Below are 15,972 nucleotides of genomic sequence, written 5' to 3'. Positions count from 1 at the left end.
TAACAGATTGTTTGTTTCCAGAAGCCACATTAGCTGCCTGTGGACCATTTTTTCTAAGACTTTGCCTAAACAGCTATTCAGCAATATTGGCCTGTAATTATCCGGTATGGTATGATCCTTACCTGGCTTCAGAAAAGTCAGTACAATTGAGTGATGCTATGAGTACGGATAAGTATTTTCTAAATATATTCGGTTGTAGAATTTCAACAGGGAACTTACTGCTTTGTTATTTAACTTTTGTAACATTATGTAGCATATTTCATCCAGACCGGCAGCAGTACTTGATGTTTTATTGAGAGAATCCAAAAGTTCCTTTAGACTGAATGGCTGATTGTACGGGTCAGATGCCTTAATATAAAAGTTTATTTTAAGTTGTTCTGCAGATGCCTTAATTTTTTGGAAGGTTTGGCTGTATGTGGACACTGCTTATGTACTGGTGAATAACTCAGCTAATGCATTTGCTATTTCTGTTGGAGCAGACAACTCCTGCCCTTTCCAGTTCAGGATTGAGGCTGGAGACAGTGGACATCGCTGGACAGTGCAGTGCCAAGTCAGTTTGGTGTGACATAAGCATTGGGAGATCAAAATTGAGAGTAGGAGTGTGCTATAGGCCTAATGACTCTGATGAGTACAATAAGAAACTGTACAGGGAAATAGAGTGGGCTAGTAAATCAGAGAGTCTTATAATGAGAGATTTTAATTTCCCAGATATTGACTGGAATTTGGGGGCTGGTCACTCACACACTAGCAAGGCTTTTGTGGATTTATTGGATGATTGTTTTCTACATCAGCATGTTCGGGAGGCACTAGAGGGAGGAATACTCTTGATTTGATTATCAGCAGTGATTCTTCATACATTAAGAATCTGCAGATAAATGAACCACTAGGTGGCAGTGATCACAGTGTGCTGAAGTGGGATTTACTCAAAGAGGTAACTACCATAAGGGGTAAAGGGAAGGGGAAGGGTTATTGCTTTCGTAAAGGCGACTACGATGGACTGCGACAGTATTTAAATTCTATACAGTGGGACCAACTGATGATGTTACCAACAGCAAATGCAAAATGGGAAGCATTCAAAGAACTTATCTCGGAAGCTACTAGGCTTTACATACCAACTAAGAAATATTGTTCAAGGTTTAGGCCTAAATGGATGTCAGCTGAACTAATGAGGCATATGGCAGAGAACAAACATGCATGGGATACATACAAATTAACACATGACACAGAAGCCTATGATAGATACAAGTTGATCTGTAACCAAGTTACAAAGGAGGTTAGGCAGGTGAAGGCAGATTACGAGAAATCTTTGGCAAGGGATGCAAAGAAAAACAGCAAAGAGTTCTTTACTTATGTAAACTCTACAAGGGGATGAATCAGATTGGTCCACTTGCTATCGATGGGTCAACTGTTGATAAATAAATAAATAAATTTTCTGTTTATACTCCGGGACGACCAAACAATCAGAGGTGTTTACAAGATACACAGAATACAAGAAACAGCACTGTATTCAGCAGTCACGGGCTTGAACCCCGGTCACTCAAGGCACATGTACCTATGCACCCGCGCGCCTGCCCACTAGGCTACGGCGGCCCTGCTCAGGTAGCTAAGAAACTAAATGAATATTTTTCATCGACATTCACTCATGAGGAGTTATTTAGCGAGGGGAAAGCCAGAGGTGTATTCAACTCTAGCAGTAAGCTAGAGAATTTTATAATAACTGAGAGTAAAGTGGAGGAGAAATTGTTGAAGATAAACACAAGAAAGGCACCCGGGGTGGATGGGATCTATTCAGTTATATTAAAGGAGGCAGCAGAGGAAGTAAGCAAACCATTAGCCATAATTATGAGAGCTTCCTTGGACTCAGGGGAGGTACCCACGGACTGGAGATGTGCAAATGTGACCCCAATTCACAAAGGAGGATCAAAGGCTGACACAAGTAATTATAGACCTGTGAGTTTAATTTCTGTTCCAGGAAAATTAATGGAGGCACTATTTAAAGAAGTACTGCAGGATCATTTAGACAAGACTTCAGTTATAGCTCGGACACAGCATGGTTTTGTTAAGGGGAAGTCTTGCCTGACCAATTTGATTGGATACTATGATGCAGTCACAAAGGAACTGGATGCAGGGAATAACTTTGATATTATATACTTGGATCTGAGAAAGGCTTTTGATACTGTTGCACATGGAAGACTGCTGCATAAATTGGAGCAGTGTGACATTGGAGGCAAATTGCTGCTGTGGATAAAGGGGTGGCTGAGGGGGAGAAGACAGAGAGTGGTAATCAATGGGCACTGCTCGTCGTGGACTAATGTTATTAGTGGAGTCCCTCAGGGCTCAGTGTTGGGTCCATTATTGTTTTCTGTATTCATAAATGATATTGATGATGCTTAATGGTATATCAAGCTTAATGATATATCAAGCTCAATGTCGAAGTTTGCAGACGATACAAAGGTAAGCAGGGTTGTCAAGGACACTACTGACACTATGCTGCTGCAACAGGATCTGGAAAGGTTGAGCAGATGGGCTGAGAGGTGGCAAATGAAGTTTAACATTGACAAATGTAAAGTACTACACATGGGAAACAGCAATCCCAGAGCAACGTATCAACTCTGTAGTACTACACTGACAGTGGTAGAGAATGAAAGGGACATGGGGGTGGTTGTGGAGGCAGATATGAAGTTCTCTGAGCAGTGCAGACGGGCTGCAAGAGTAGCTCATGGTGTATTGTCAATGATATATAGGAATTTTTCTAGCAGGGATAAGGAGGTGATTATTCCCTTGTATAAGGCAATGGTCAGGCCACACCTAGAGTACTGTATACAGGTCTGGAGGCCTCATTTCAAGAAGGATGTAGAGCTGCTGGAACGAGTACAGAAAAGGGCAACAAGATTAGTGAATGGAACAAAGGGGCGCTCTTACGAAGAAAGGCTTAAGTTTTGCAAATTACAGTGTCTGGAGACTAGGCACCAGCGAGGTGATCTGATAGAGGTGTATAAAGCCTTGAATGGTTTGAGCATGCTCAATGCGATGGGATTCTTCCTCTCGCTCAGAATAATCACCTGAGAGGGCATAAATTCAAATTGAGGAAAGACAGATGTAGGATAGACGTGCGGAAATTTGCCTTTAGCCAGCGGGTGGTTGGTTGGTGGAACAGACTTCCATCCCTTGTCGTGGAAGTTCATAGCCTAAATAAGTTTATGGCTCAGCTGGACAGGTATTTTGAACGAACAGAGGGGTAAAGTGGAAGTGGTTTTTTTTTTTTTTTTTTTTTTTTTGGCTGATGCTGCATAAGCTTGCTTTCTTGCATCAAATGCCTGTACTAATGCTATTGCTAATTTTACCCCTTTTGGAGATCCCCATAGCAGATGATGAGCACTGAAGTCACCCAGTAAGCAGAATGGAGATGGTAGCTAATCTATTAGGGAATAGACATTGCCGCTACTTCAAAATGAGTCTGAAGAGAAACATGTTTGGATGGAATGTATTTCTGACAATAATAGCCACCCTCCATGAGTTGGCATGTCAATACTCCTATCTCATCTAAAGATGGTATAATTTTTGATGGAAGGACACACTTGTGAATTTAGAAGAGTTTCCTGTATGCCAGCTGGTTCATACCGATCGGTTAGATCCTGGAAATCGTCTTTTGTATTCCGAAAGCCTCTGCAATTCCATTGAAGGTTTTTTTCCATTATGTGGTTTTATGTGTTTGTTTTCGGTTTTGACTGTTTTTTAGTTGTAGCTTGTTGTATCAATCAATTTTTGTTTTGTCTTTTTTAGGAAAGACTGGGCAGGTCACGTCCATCTCATCGGTTCATGTAATTCTAAAATGGCATCTTCCGAATTATGATGTTCATCGTTTCTGTCACTTTTGGTTTTATTGTTGAGGAAACATCTGTTGGTATGGTAATTGGGGTATTACTGGACTGCTCTTTTTTGTGTAGGACACTGTTTTGAAATAGAAAGCAACCAGTTCACAATTGATATATTTAGAGGAACCAAAAGTTTGGATCCCTACAGACTGTAAAGGTTGAGTTGCTGTAGCATAATTCGCTTTGTCTCTGTTTTGATTACCTGTTTTCTTGCCTCTGAGTATGTCACTTTGTTCTCTACTTTATATTTTTGAATTTTTTTTCCTTGCTTCCATAATTCACATGCTTTTGAGAAAGCTGGGTGGTTACCCTTACAATTTGGGCAATGCGGAGTGGTAGTGGCACAATCAGATTGATTGATCTTTTGACCCGCCATTAGGACATACTGCCTCACCTCACCTCAACATGCAGTATAGGAGTGTCCGTATTTCTGGCATTTGTAGCACCTGATGGGATTCGGAATGTATGGTCGGACACAGCAATGCAGGTAGCTTGCTTTCACAAATGTTTGTAAGTTAGGAGTGCTAAAAGTATGAATTATGTTCCTTGTTGGAACGAGAGTACAGTCTTTTCAGCTCATGATTCTCCTTGCTTGGATGACTTTTTGATTGTGTAAGCCTTGGACAATTTCCTCCTCTGATACACATAATAAGTTCCATTCTGTTATTACTCCCTTAGAGGAGTTTAAGGTAGCATGGGGAGTAACTTTTATTTGGTGTCCTCCAAAGGTTGTGAGCTTTAATAGTTTCACAGAATGTTGGAGGTTGAGTAGTCTCTATTAGAAGATCTCCTGATTGAAGTCGCCTTAATGAGTTAGGTGAACCAGCAGCAGACTCAATGCACTGCTGCACTAGAAAGGGTGATAATTTTCTCAGAGGCTGATCTGATAGAGAGTGCAAGATGAGGAAGGCTGGTATCTCCTCTTTAGGTATTGTTTTCAACCTCTTGGGTTGAGAATAGTCATTTTCTTTGTCATTTGCTCCTTTCAGCCCTGGGAGAGTGGATTTCTTCTCCCAGGTTATTGACCCCGCCACGGGGAGGCAGGACCAATGCTGCTAGAGTGACCAAGCTGTATAAAAATAAGTTAGTGTTATTCTAAAGGAAAAAGAAAGAAAGTGGTTTTCCTTTCTTAAACTTGCTTACATTCGTAAGACTAAGTTTGTTATTGATTAACAAGAATGTAAAAAAAAACTTTCCAAACTGAAGAAGAACTGTGGCTTTGAGTAAACGTTCTATGAATCACTCGGCAATCTCTTGATCACTATAATGCTTGGCACCCAAGGCCTAGTCTTTTACTAAGACAATTATAATACTGATGCTTTTGGTATCTATTTCATTGAATTTTTTTTAGTTTATCTTCTTGTCTCTGCTGTCACACTTTATCATCTCATGCAGTGAATTCACAAGCATTCATATTTACATTATGTTGGAAAAGTTTGTCATAAAGCACTGTGAGAAATAACATGCTTACTTACAAAATGCCATGTGCTAAATTACGATCAACCATTATAAATAAGTTTACAGACATTCGTTATAAGGTATATCACAATGACAACAATTTAACTCAATTAATTTAACAGATTGCTAAATTTCACATGCTGACAAACAGATATAAAACAGGCAGAATAACATTCTCGTGGCAGAGAAGAAAAATGCATGGGATGCATATAAATTATCAGGCAACACAAAAGTCTATGGTAGCTATAAGCTAGTCTGTAATCAAGTCACAAAGGTGGTTAGGCAAGGGAAGGCAGATTATGATAAATCTTGGGCAAAGGATGTAAAGAAAAACAGCAAAGATTTCTTTAGTTATATAAACTCTAAAAGGAAGGGGATGAAACAGATTGGTCCACTTGACATCAGTAGTTTGACTGTAGATGATCATTCTCAGATAGAAGCCAAACTAAATGAGTATTTTGCATACTCATTTAGTTTGCATTCACACATGAGGAGCTATTCATGCCAACTATCATGCAAACTTTCTATCTCTTTCACTGCCACACTCTACTTTAGTTGATTTTTTGTAATTGTTTTACCTGCCGTGTTTGACTTTTTGTCGCGTTGTTAAAAAAAGGTTTCTTCCAAAAAAATTACCCTTGTCGTGATACTGAAGGTTAAACAAAATCCACTCTCAATTAGCATATTTATTACAAATTTAAAATAGTAAACAATAGTAAACATTTATTGAAATAAATAAACGTATTTTTTAATATTTATTTATAATATTTATAACGCGAGTTTCATGTGTATTTTTTAACATTTATTCTTCTGTAATTTTCACACCCAAGATGAAACATGTTCAATTAAGTGGTGCAAAAATGAGAAAACTGACTAAAAAGAATCAACAAAAGGCTTCAGATTTAGTGACCAAAACTGGAAAGCTGACTAATTTCTTCACAAAAGTTACACAACCTGATCTTCAAAATCAAAACAGATCTCTGCCATCAGAAGCTACTTGTTGGTTGGTTGATATGTTATTTAATGGCACAAGGACTGCTACAGCCATATTGTGCCTGATTCTATTCTGTAGTGCAATTACCAGCTAAAATTTGTTAAATCCTGTTTGCTTCAAGAAAACAAAGAACTTGGCTAGATTTGCATTGTCTCCAATCAGATGAGGTAATGTCAAAGGTTCTTGCAGATGTGAAAATTGTGTTTCGATAATTATAATGGTTGCAATTTATTAGAATATGCTTCAGCGTAAGTGTAGATTCATAATATGTACAAATAGACAGATCTTCCCCATGAGTAGATAAATATGGGTTAGATATGTGTGTGTGTGCCCAATACACGTCCTGGCTGGGATCAACTCCTCTTGTCTATTTCATTGCATGCTTGATGGCCACAACTTAGGTTCCTTTTAAATTGAAGCAGCTTACTGCTGCCCTGAGACTGCCATTTGCAACCATTGCTCTTCACATGCATTTTTTATGACTGATTTGTAGTCTGTATATGGCACTTGGTAGTCAGGAGAGCTTGCAGTGATTGGATGTTTAGCAGCTTGATCTGCATATTCATTTCCTTTGATGCTACATGACCTGGTATCCAACAGAAAGTGACTGATTGGTTAACAGCTTGTAACACAATTATCTGTGAACTAATTTGTTTCAAGATGGGATGGATTGGCTTGGATGGATTTTTCAATGATGTTACTGCACTCAGAGAATCAGAGTAGATCATAGTTTGCTAACTGGACAGATTAATCACGTGATCCAGAGCTATTTTAATCGCCCACAGTTCAGCAGAATAGACATTGCATTCCTTTGGAACGGACACAGAACAAGAAAAGATAGAAGAAACTGCTGCCGTGCCCACAGTCGTACTAGTTTTTGAGCCATCGGTACATATTTGAAAACACCAAGAATTTTTAGCTACATGTGCAGCATGGAGTTTCCTGATGGTGAGATCTGCTGCTTGCTTTTTCCCTCATTGTTGGAATGGGAAATCACAGACTAGTGTATAATCAGACCATGGAGGATCATAATCGCTTGTTTCCTTAAAGATATTACCCATATCTAAATTCCAGCATTCTGTTAACTCTAGCAACCTTATCCCAATTGGGCTGTTTTCGTTAGGTTTGTTCTGATAAAAGGTGGTCCACCAAGGCTCAAATAAGTATGGCGAGATGGGATGAAAGGGAATGCTCTGTATTTTTGCTGCATAGTTTAGGAGCAACATTTTCCTCCGAAGATAGAGTGGAGGCTCGCGTGCCTCTATATATATATATATATATATATATAGACTCTTTTGGAAATAAACAAGGATTTACCTTTTATTCAGTCCATAGGATTTCTTCTTTCCCAAATCTCCTTATACAAATAAATTACGAAATGATACTTAAAACAAAATTACATAATTAAAAACTCATAATATATTCCTCACTATTGGCACACGGACAGTTCAACACCCCAGGATCACAGCGGTGAACCCCACCCTGACCCCAGAAATATTAAACCCCCCATGCAACTTCTAGTGAAGGAAGACATTTTGTCATAAATGCGAAATTGGAATACAAATAAAATACTATTAAAATAAGATAAAAGTACGATAAAACCATGCAATTAAAAATTCCACACTGGAATACAAATAAAATACTATTAAAATGCGATAAAACAAAGAAATTAAAGGATTCCTCCCTTAAGCGGATTATTGTCATGTTCACAGGATGGAATGAAACAACTGAAACAGGTGTATGTTGGGAATCTTATAAATAGGAGATTAGTCTTTGGTATGCATGCGTTCGAAAGTCGACGAATCAGATATGAGAAATGGACAATGAACATTCGAGTTTTTTTGTATTTTCATTTCTAAAGTCTCGGCAATCAATAGCTTAGTATAATTATATGTTGAATACTTAAAATTTTGGCTTCATTAAACAGGACTGTGTGGTTTTCATTTATCGCATGGAATGATCCGAGGTGTTCGCACGTGATGCATGAACTGATGCTTCATGTTGCCTAACCCTCGAGTTTAAAATACATCTGGTAGATCCAATGTAAGATGAATCACAATCCTTACAAGAAATGTGGTAGACGAGGTCATGTGTTTGTCCGGAAGTAGATAGTACTGTGCGATTTTTGAGTGTAGCATATAATTTACGAACTGGTTTTGCTACTATTTGCATTTTTGTACCTCTAAACAGGTTGATAATTTGTCTATACCAGTGTTCAACATACGGCACTGAAATAAAATATTTTTTACTAATCCTGTCATTATGCTTGTTATTGATTATTTTGTCTTCCGCTTCTAATTTAATGCTATTGATAGAGGTAATTGGGTATCCTCTATTTAGGAACCTATTCATCATCCTCTATTTAGGAACCTATCTGTAGGGCATGGTGTGTGGAAGAATATTTAAATGCATTTAAGAACTGGTTTAGCACGATTGACCTTTTATATGAGTATGGGTGATAGCTACTATAGTGTAAGAATATCCCCGTATTCGTGGGCTTAGGATAAATACTGAAATCAATATTTTCGCACTCCCTCTTAAGTGTAAAGTTTAGAAAATTAATGGATTTTGTTTCTTCTTGTTCTTTCTCCAGAGTAAATTTTAACTTAATGTGCATATTATTAAAATTTTGCAAAACTTAATTTTTAGTGTCATTATCCATTATAATGAGGATGTCGTCGAGATATCTTCTATAAAATGTGATTTTTGGTAAAAACTGCGTTAAATTATCCAGTTTATCTAAATACAACTCCGATATTAGGCTGCTCAAGTTTAAACCCATAGGCAAACCGAAAATCTGTCTATAAATCTTACTTTCAAATAAAATATAATTAGCCTCAACCGGTAACTTAATTAGCTCAGGCGCCTCCGTAGCCAGGTGGAAAGGAGAAGCAGTGCGTAGCACACGCTTCTTGATTAGACCGGGGTTCGAGCCCGTCACCACCAAATACAGAGGATGTGGAAAGGTCAGGGAATGACCACCGCATATCCCGGAGCAATATGGCCTTAGTTGCTAATGCTCCTAAAACCCAAATAACAAACAATAACAATTAATTAGCTCAAATATCTCTTTTTTGGGCAACTTCGTACTGTTAATACTAATAGTGTTATTATTTAATAAATTCCAAATTACATCCAGCGCATACATAACATTAACATTAGTGTATAATGAAACTACGTCAAGGGAAAATAATTTAACTCCTCCCCCAATTTTACAGTCTTTTAAATCTGTATATAAGGTATCATAATTCTTTATACTATATTTTAATACCTACCACAAAGGTTTTATAATCTAATATAAATGTGCCGCCAAGGCAGAAAAAGCAGAATTTTTGTATGATACAATAGGCCAAATAGGGTGTCCGGATTTGTGTAGTTTTACTTGCCAAAGAGTTTGTTTGTTAGTTATTTGGTTTTTAGGAGCATTAGCAACTAAGGCCATATTGCTCCGGGGATATGCGGTGGTCATTCCCTGACCTTTCCGCATCCTCCGTATTTGGTGGTGACGGGCTCGAACCCCGGTCTAAATCAAGAAGCGTGTGCTACGCACTGCTGCTCCTTCCCACCTGGCTACGGAGGTGCCGCTTGCCAAAGAGAATAGGTACATTATTTGTTCTGGCTTTTAGTTGCTTTAGTTGTTACATTGAAATGTAATCCTTTTAACGATATGAGGTAAGTAATTTCTTGTAAGTAACCTCATTATCAAACACGGAAGAGTCTACCTTTTGGTATGTGAAACTATTTGATATAATTACCTGCAATTTTTTATTATAATCTGCTTTATTTAAAATGACTACAGTATCCCCCCCTATCAGCTTTGTGAATTACAATATCCTTATTTTCCCTGAAGTTGCATGGGGAGGTTAATATTTCTGGGGTCAGGGTGGGGTTCACCACTGTGATCCTGGGGTGTTGGACTGTCCGTGTGCCAATAGTGAGGAATACATTATGAGTTTTTAATTATGTAATTTTGTTTTAAGTATCATTTTGTAATTTATTCGCATAAGGAGATTTGGGAAAGAAGAAATCCTACGGACTGAATAAAAGGTAAATCCTTGTTTATTTCCAAAATATTAATAGAACGTAGAAAAAACTGAGCATATGTAAACTCTCATTTATGTAGTAATATATAGACCACATATGGGCAACCCCCGGCCCTCTACTTCTTTTGATCCGGCCCTAATCTATTTCAGCGAAGTTTGCTTGATTCATGGTGGGAGAAAACATGGTGTGTTCTACTAACTTACATTAAGCTGACATCATATGACTTGCACAAAACACACCATGTTTTCTCCCACCAAGATCTCTTTCTCACTTTGACTAGCTGCATATGTGAATGTGTTACAACGTGTCAGTTAATGTTAATGTTGTTTGGTTTTTAGGAGCATTAGCAACTAGGGCCATATTGCTCCGGGAATATGCAGTGGTCATTCCCTGATCTTTCCGCATCCTCTGTATTTGGTGGTGACGGGCTCGAACCCCGGGCTAATCAAGAAGCGTGTACCGTAATGTGTCAGTTCGGTGCGTGCATTGATGTTGTGTTCTGTTCAGTGCCTGCATTGATGCTGTGTTCTGTTCAGTGCCTGCGGTGTAGAAGACAGTTTGTTTGAAAGTTCTGAATATCGCTTATAAATTTGGGACAATGTCAGGGGTTATGTCAAAAAAAAGAAAAGTAGATGCAGAGAATTGTCAATTTCATGACAACTGGATGGACGATTATTATTTTATTCTGAATAAAGGATTTCCTGTATATTTGCTGTGCAAGGAATCCGTATCTGTCAAGAAAGAATACAACTTGAAGAGACACTTTACTTCGAGACATGCGGATCACCAAAAAATTGATGGACAACTACGATAAGATGAGATACAGAAGTTGAAGAAGAACTTGGATACCCAGCAGCAAATGTTCAACAAGCAACGAATGCAGCACCACAGCATTGTCAAAGCCAGCTTTGTGGTAAGCGAAAAAATCACTAAGCATTCTAAGTCATTTGGTGAAGGAGAATTTATCAAAGAATGTCTGCTGGATGTTGCAAGTATAATATGTCCTGAAAAGAAAAAAGACTGAGAATATTCATTTGTTGAGACATACTGTTATTCGATGGATAGAAATTAAGGCTGATGATATTAAAAAAAGTTTAAAAGAGAAGATTGCTAGATTGAAAGCATTTTCAATTGCTTTGGATGACAGCACTGATGCCTTCGATACAGCACAACTAGCAATATTTCTTCGAGGAGTTGATGCGGATTTCAACATCACAGAAGAATTATTGGCGCTTCGGCCATTAAAAGGAACAACTACCAGTGAAGATATATTTGAAACAGTCAACACAGGATTCGAGAGATTTGGGCTTAAATGGAGTTCACTATCTGGCATATGCACTGATAGAGCCCCTGCAATGGTTGGTGCACGGAAGGAATTTATTGGAATAGTTCATGAAAGAGCAATAGAACTACAGATCCATCAGGAAAATTTAACAAATTTTCACTGCATTATCCACCAACAAAATCTGTGTGCAAAATCGATTGAATTCACAAATGTTATGGAAGTTGTAGTAGCCAGTATTAACTTTATTAAGTCACGTTCACTTAATCACCGCCAATTTAAGGAGTATTTGGCAAACTATTTTCGGTTTTATGAAGATGTGTCTTTTTATTGTGAAGTGAGGTGGTTGAGTAAAGGTAAAATGTTAAAACGATTTTATGATCTGAAACAAGACATTGCAGATTTTATGGACATAAAAGGAAACACAATTAACCAAGTAAAAGATGATGAGTGGGTGTGCGATTTAGCATTTCTTGTAGATGTCACCGGATACCTAAACGAACTGAATCTTAAATTGCAAAAACCAAGATAATTGGTTCATGAACTGTATGGACATGTCAAAGCTTTTTGTAATAAACTAAGATTGTTGGAAAGTCAGATAAGAGCTAAAAATTGTTATCATTTTCCTACTCTAGCAACTCATAAAAATATCCCTTATAATTGTTATGGAGAAGAATGCATTTAGCATTAGTAAATGCATAAATTCACTAAATGCATTGCTAATGCATTTAGCATTAGTAGAGGCATATGATGCAAGAAAGCAAGCTTATGCAGCATCAGCCAAAAAAAAAAAAAAAAAAAAAACACTCCCATTTCACCCCTCCGTTCATTCGAAATACCTGTCCAGCTGAGCCTTAAATTTATTTAGGCTATCAACTTCCACAACAAGGAATGGAAGTCTGTTCACCAACCAACTACCCGCTGGCTAAAGGCAAATTTCTGCACATCTATCCTACATTTGTCTTTCCTCAGTTTGAATTTATGCCCTCTCAGGTGATTATTCTGAGCAAGAGGAAGAATCCCATCGGCATTGAGCATACTCAAACCATTCAAGGCTTTATACACCTCTATCAGATCACCTCGCTGGTGCCTAGTCTCCAGACACTGTAATTTGCAAAACTTAAGCCTTTATTCGTAAGAGAGAAAAGGCAACTGAAGGCACTAATACAGCAATTTGATACAAGGTTTGCAAAACAAAGACCCCACATTCACTATATTTGCTCATCCGATGGATACTGATGTAAATAATGTGCCAGAAAACTTACAGATGGAACCTATTGTGCTTCAGGCAGATTTAGTGCTAAAATCACAATTTAACAACATTGCTTTGATGGATTTTTATAAATTTTATTTGGTGGAAGAAAAATATACAAATTTACGTGCCTTTTCAAGAAAAATCATTTGTCTTTTCGGCAGCACATATGTGTGAACAGTTTTTTTCGAGGATGAAATACAATAAATCAAAAATTTGGACAAGAATAACGGACGAAAACCTCGAAAATTCTATGCAATTATTATCCTTAAGTAATATTAATGTCAATATTGATAGTCTTGTAGTTCAAGTATAAGGCCAGCAGTGCCACTTGTGGCCAAGTACAGTTAGTAAACTAATAAAGAGTAAAGTAAAAGGTGCTTTCCTTTTCTTGGCTCTCTTTTTAAACTTTTAAAAAGTTGAGCTAATAAACAAAATGATTTTTAAAAATGAAATAAAACAAGAAAAAACTAGTCAATCTATGAATCACAATAGAAATAGTACGGAAGATCGCTTGTCACCTTGTTATTGTTATTGTTATTTGGTTTTTAGGAGCATTAGCAACTAAGGCCATATTGCTCCGGGATATGCGGTGGTCATTCCTTGACCTTTCCGCATCCTCCGTATTTGGTGGTGACGGACTCGAACCCCGGTCTAATCAAGAAGCGTGTGCTACGCACTGCTGCTCCTTCCCACCTGGCTACGGAGGCGCCTGCTTGTCACCTGGGGCTGAAGCTACTTGTACTGTATCTGACTATGATAAGATTGAAGAAAGATCCATACCGATCAGTACCGCTTGGTCAACTTCAAGATCAGAACATGATGATGTTGAGGTGCCACAGGTTGGTTCGACTGACACAGTCTCACTACTGATCACACTTTGTCCATAAAGTCTCTTGATATGTTTAGTGTAAATGTTGAGGCAAGTTGTTCTACAAGTTGAAGACAAAGTCTGAAAATGAAAATCTACTGGACCAAGGAGAAATGATTCAGTCTGTAAAAGATGAAGTAAATAAAGCAAAAGATCCAGGGTTGTAGCGAGATTTTTCTGCTGATGATTGGCTTATTGGATTCCTTGCAGACCCAGTGACTGTCAACACCACAATGGGCCACACGACAAACCTTGCCGAACTTTTAAAAGTGGCAAACAAACAAGATACTGTTCACAAAAACATTTTTTTGGGGCGAAAGACAATGGTGAACAATACAAGAAAGAGTGCTTATTATATTAACTATCAACAGGGTCAGTTTACTGCTTTATTTGTAAACTTTTTGCTCCTAAATGTTGCTCATGTTTTGTTGAAAGAGAAGGGTTCAGTGACTGGCGAAATACTAGTGTAACTGCTCATCGTGAAAGAAGCACTAATTACCGAGACTCTATGCAGACAAGGTTTGGGCTTGCAAACAGTTGGAAGAACAAATTAAAGAAGAATGCAACTACTGCAAACATGTCTTGGAGCATGTAATAGCTGTTATTCTTATGTCAGCTGAACATGGCCTAGCTTTTCAAGAAACAGATGAAAATTTTGGTTCGCTGCACAATGGGAATTTTTTAGGGCTGCTTGAGCTCATAAGTCAGTTTGATCCATTTTTGGCAGTGCACATTTCAAAATAAGGAAATTCTGGAAAAGAAAATCCTTCTTATCTGTCCAAAACCTCCTGTGAGGAGTTCATTGTACTAATGACTCAGAAGGTCCATGCGTTCACTGTGGATGAAGTAAATTCTTCTGGTTATTTTACCATGTCAGTTGATTCAACACTGGATCTATGACATATAAAATCAGTTAAGTGTTGTACTTCGATACTTAAAAGATGGGCAACCTATTGAACATTTTTTAATATTTTTGGAACCGAAAAACCATACTGGTGAGGAAATGGCAAATCGTATTGCAGTACTTAACGTGAAGTTTGCAAACTAAATTTTTCAAAATGTAGGGGGTCAGTCCTACGGCAATGATGCTAACATGTCTGGTCTTATAAGGGGATGCAGCAAAAGATTTTAGAAGAAAATAAGATTGCCATATATGTGCCCTGTACAGCCCATTCACTAAATCTGGTAGGCTGAAGTGGCTGATTGCTGTCAAGTGGCAGTTAAATTTTTCTCTACAGTTTTTCTGTAGAGAAAAACTTTAGAGAAAAATTAAAAATTAAAAAATTAAAACTTAAACAAAATTTTTCTATACATTTTTTTAAGCCTCAACCAGCCGGTAGAAAATTCTTAAAGCTTGTCTTGGAAATGAACCTGTGTTAAAATACCTCTTTAATAACCAGATGGAAGGTAATTTTGAAGTGTTTCTTTAAGACATGGGAAGCTTTATAATGTTTAACTGAAGATCAGTTATAAAAGGGAGACACTAGAAGAGAAGCAGACAATACTGCAAATAAGATGCAAGAGGTAGAATTTATTTTCATGTTGACCGTGTGGGATGAGATTTTGCAAAAGTTTCATAGAGCAAGTCAAGTTCTGCAAAGTGAAGATGTGAACGTAAAAACATGTGCAGATCTGTATGGGTCATTAGCTGACCAACTATGCTGTTTAAGAGATGACGTTGAAATATATCAAGCAATTGTAAAGGAAATACTACCAGATGTTGATTACAAGGCTGTTCAAACACGCAAACATATCAGAAAGAAGGTACCAAATGACAGAGATGCACCAGAACTAGAGCAGAATGCCAGAGATAAATTTCATATCACCACATTTTACCCAATTATTGACAAACTAGAAACTGAGATTTGAAGAGGATAGACATACAAAGAAATAGCAGACAGATTTTCCTTTCTAAGTGATGTGCAAAATAATACTTTATCTGCTGAAACTGACAGGTACTTTCACTGTTCTCAAAAACTAACTGATACTTATCCAGATGACTTGGACAATAATCTCCCTCTCTCTCTATGCTCAGCTTCAGCAATTTCACGCTTATGTGTGCCATAAATTTAGTGCAACAAAAAGTGTAAAAACCAGATTCAGTCATGCAAAACTTTAGAAAATAATTGTAGAAGACAAAACTGATTGAGCATTTTCAAAGGTAGATATTGCCTTGTGTATTTTTTTTAACATTAA

At 37.6% G+C, this 15,972-nt stretch overlaps 1 protein-coding gene across 1 annotated transcript in view; it reads right to left on the bottom strand.

Annotated features, from left to right (window-relative positions):
* The window catches only part of LOC150088287 (cubilin-like), a 1,623,406-nt gene that overhangs the window by 685,521 nt on the left and 921,913 nt on the right, over positions 1-15,972 (bottom strand). The window lies entirely within an intron of this gene.

The sequence above is a fragment of the Mastigoproctus giganteus genome, chromosome 3 (assembly GCF_048544385.1).
Source record: "Mastigoproctus giganteus isolate SK-2022 chromosome 3, ASM4854438v1, whole genome shotgun sequence".
NCBI classification, from domain to species: domain Eukaryota; kingdom Metazoa; phylum Arthropoda; class Arachnida; order Uropygi; family Thelyphonidae; genus Mastigoproctus; species Mastigoproctus giganteus.
This window is presented reverse-complemented; position numbering and strand designations above follow the sequence as displayed.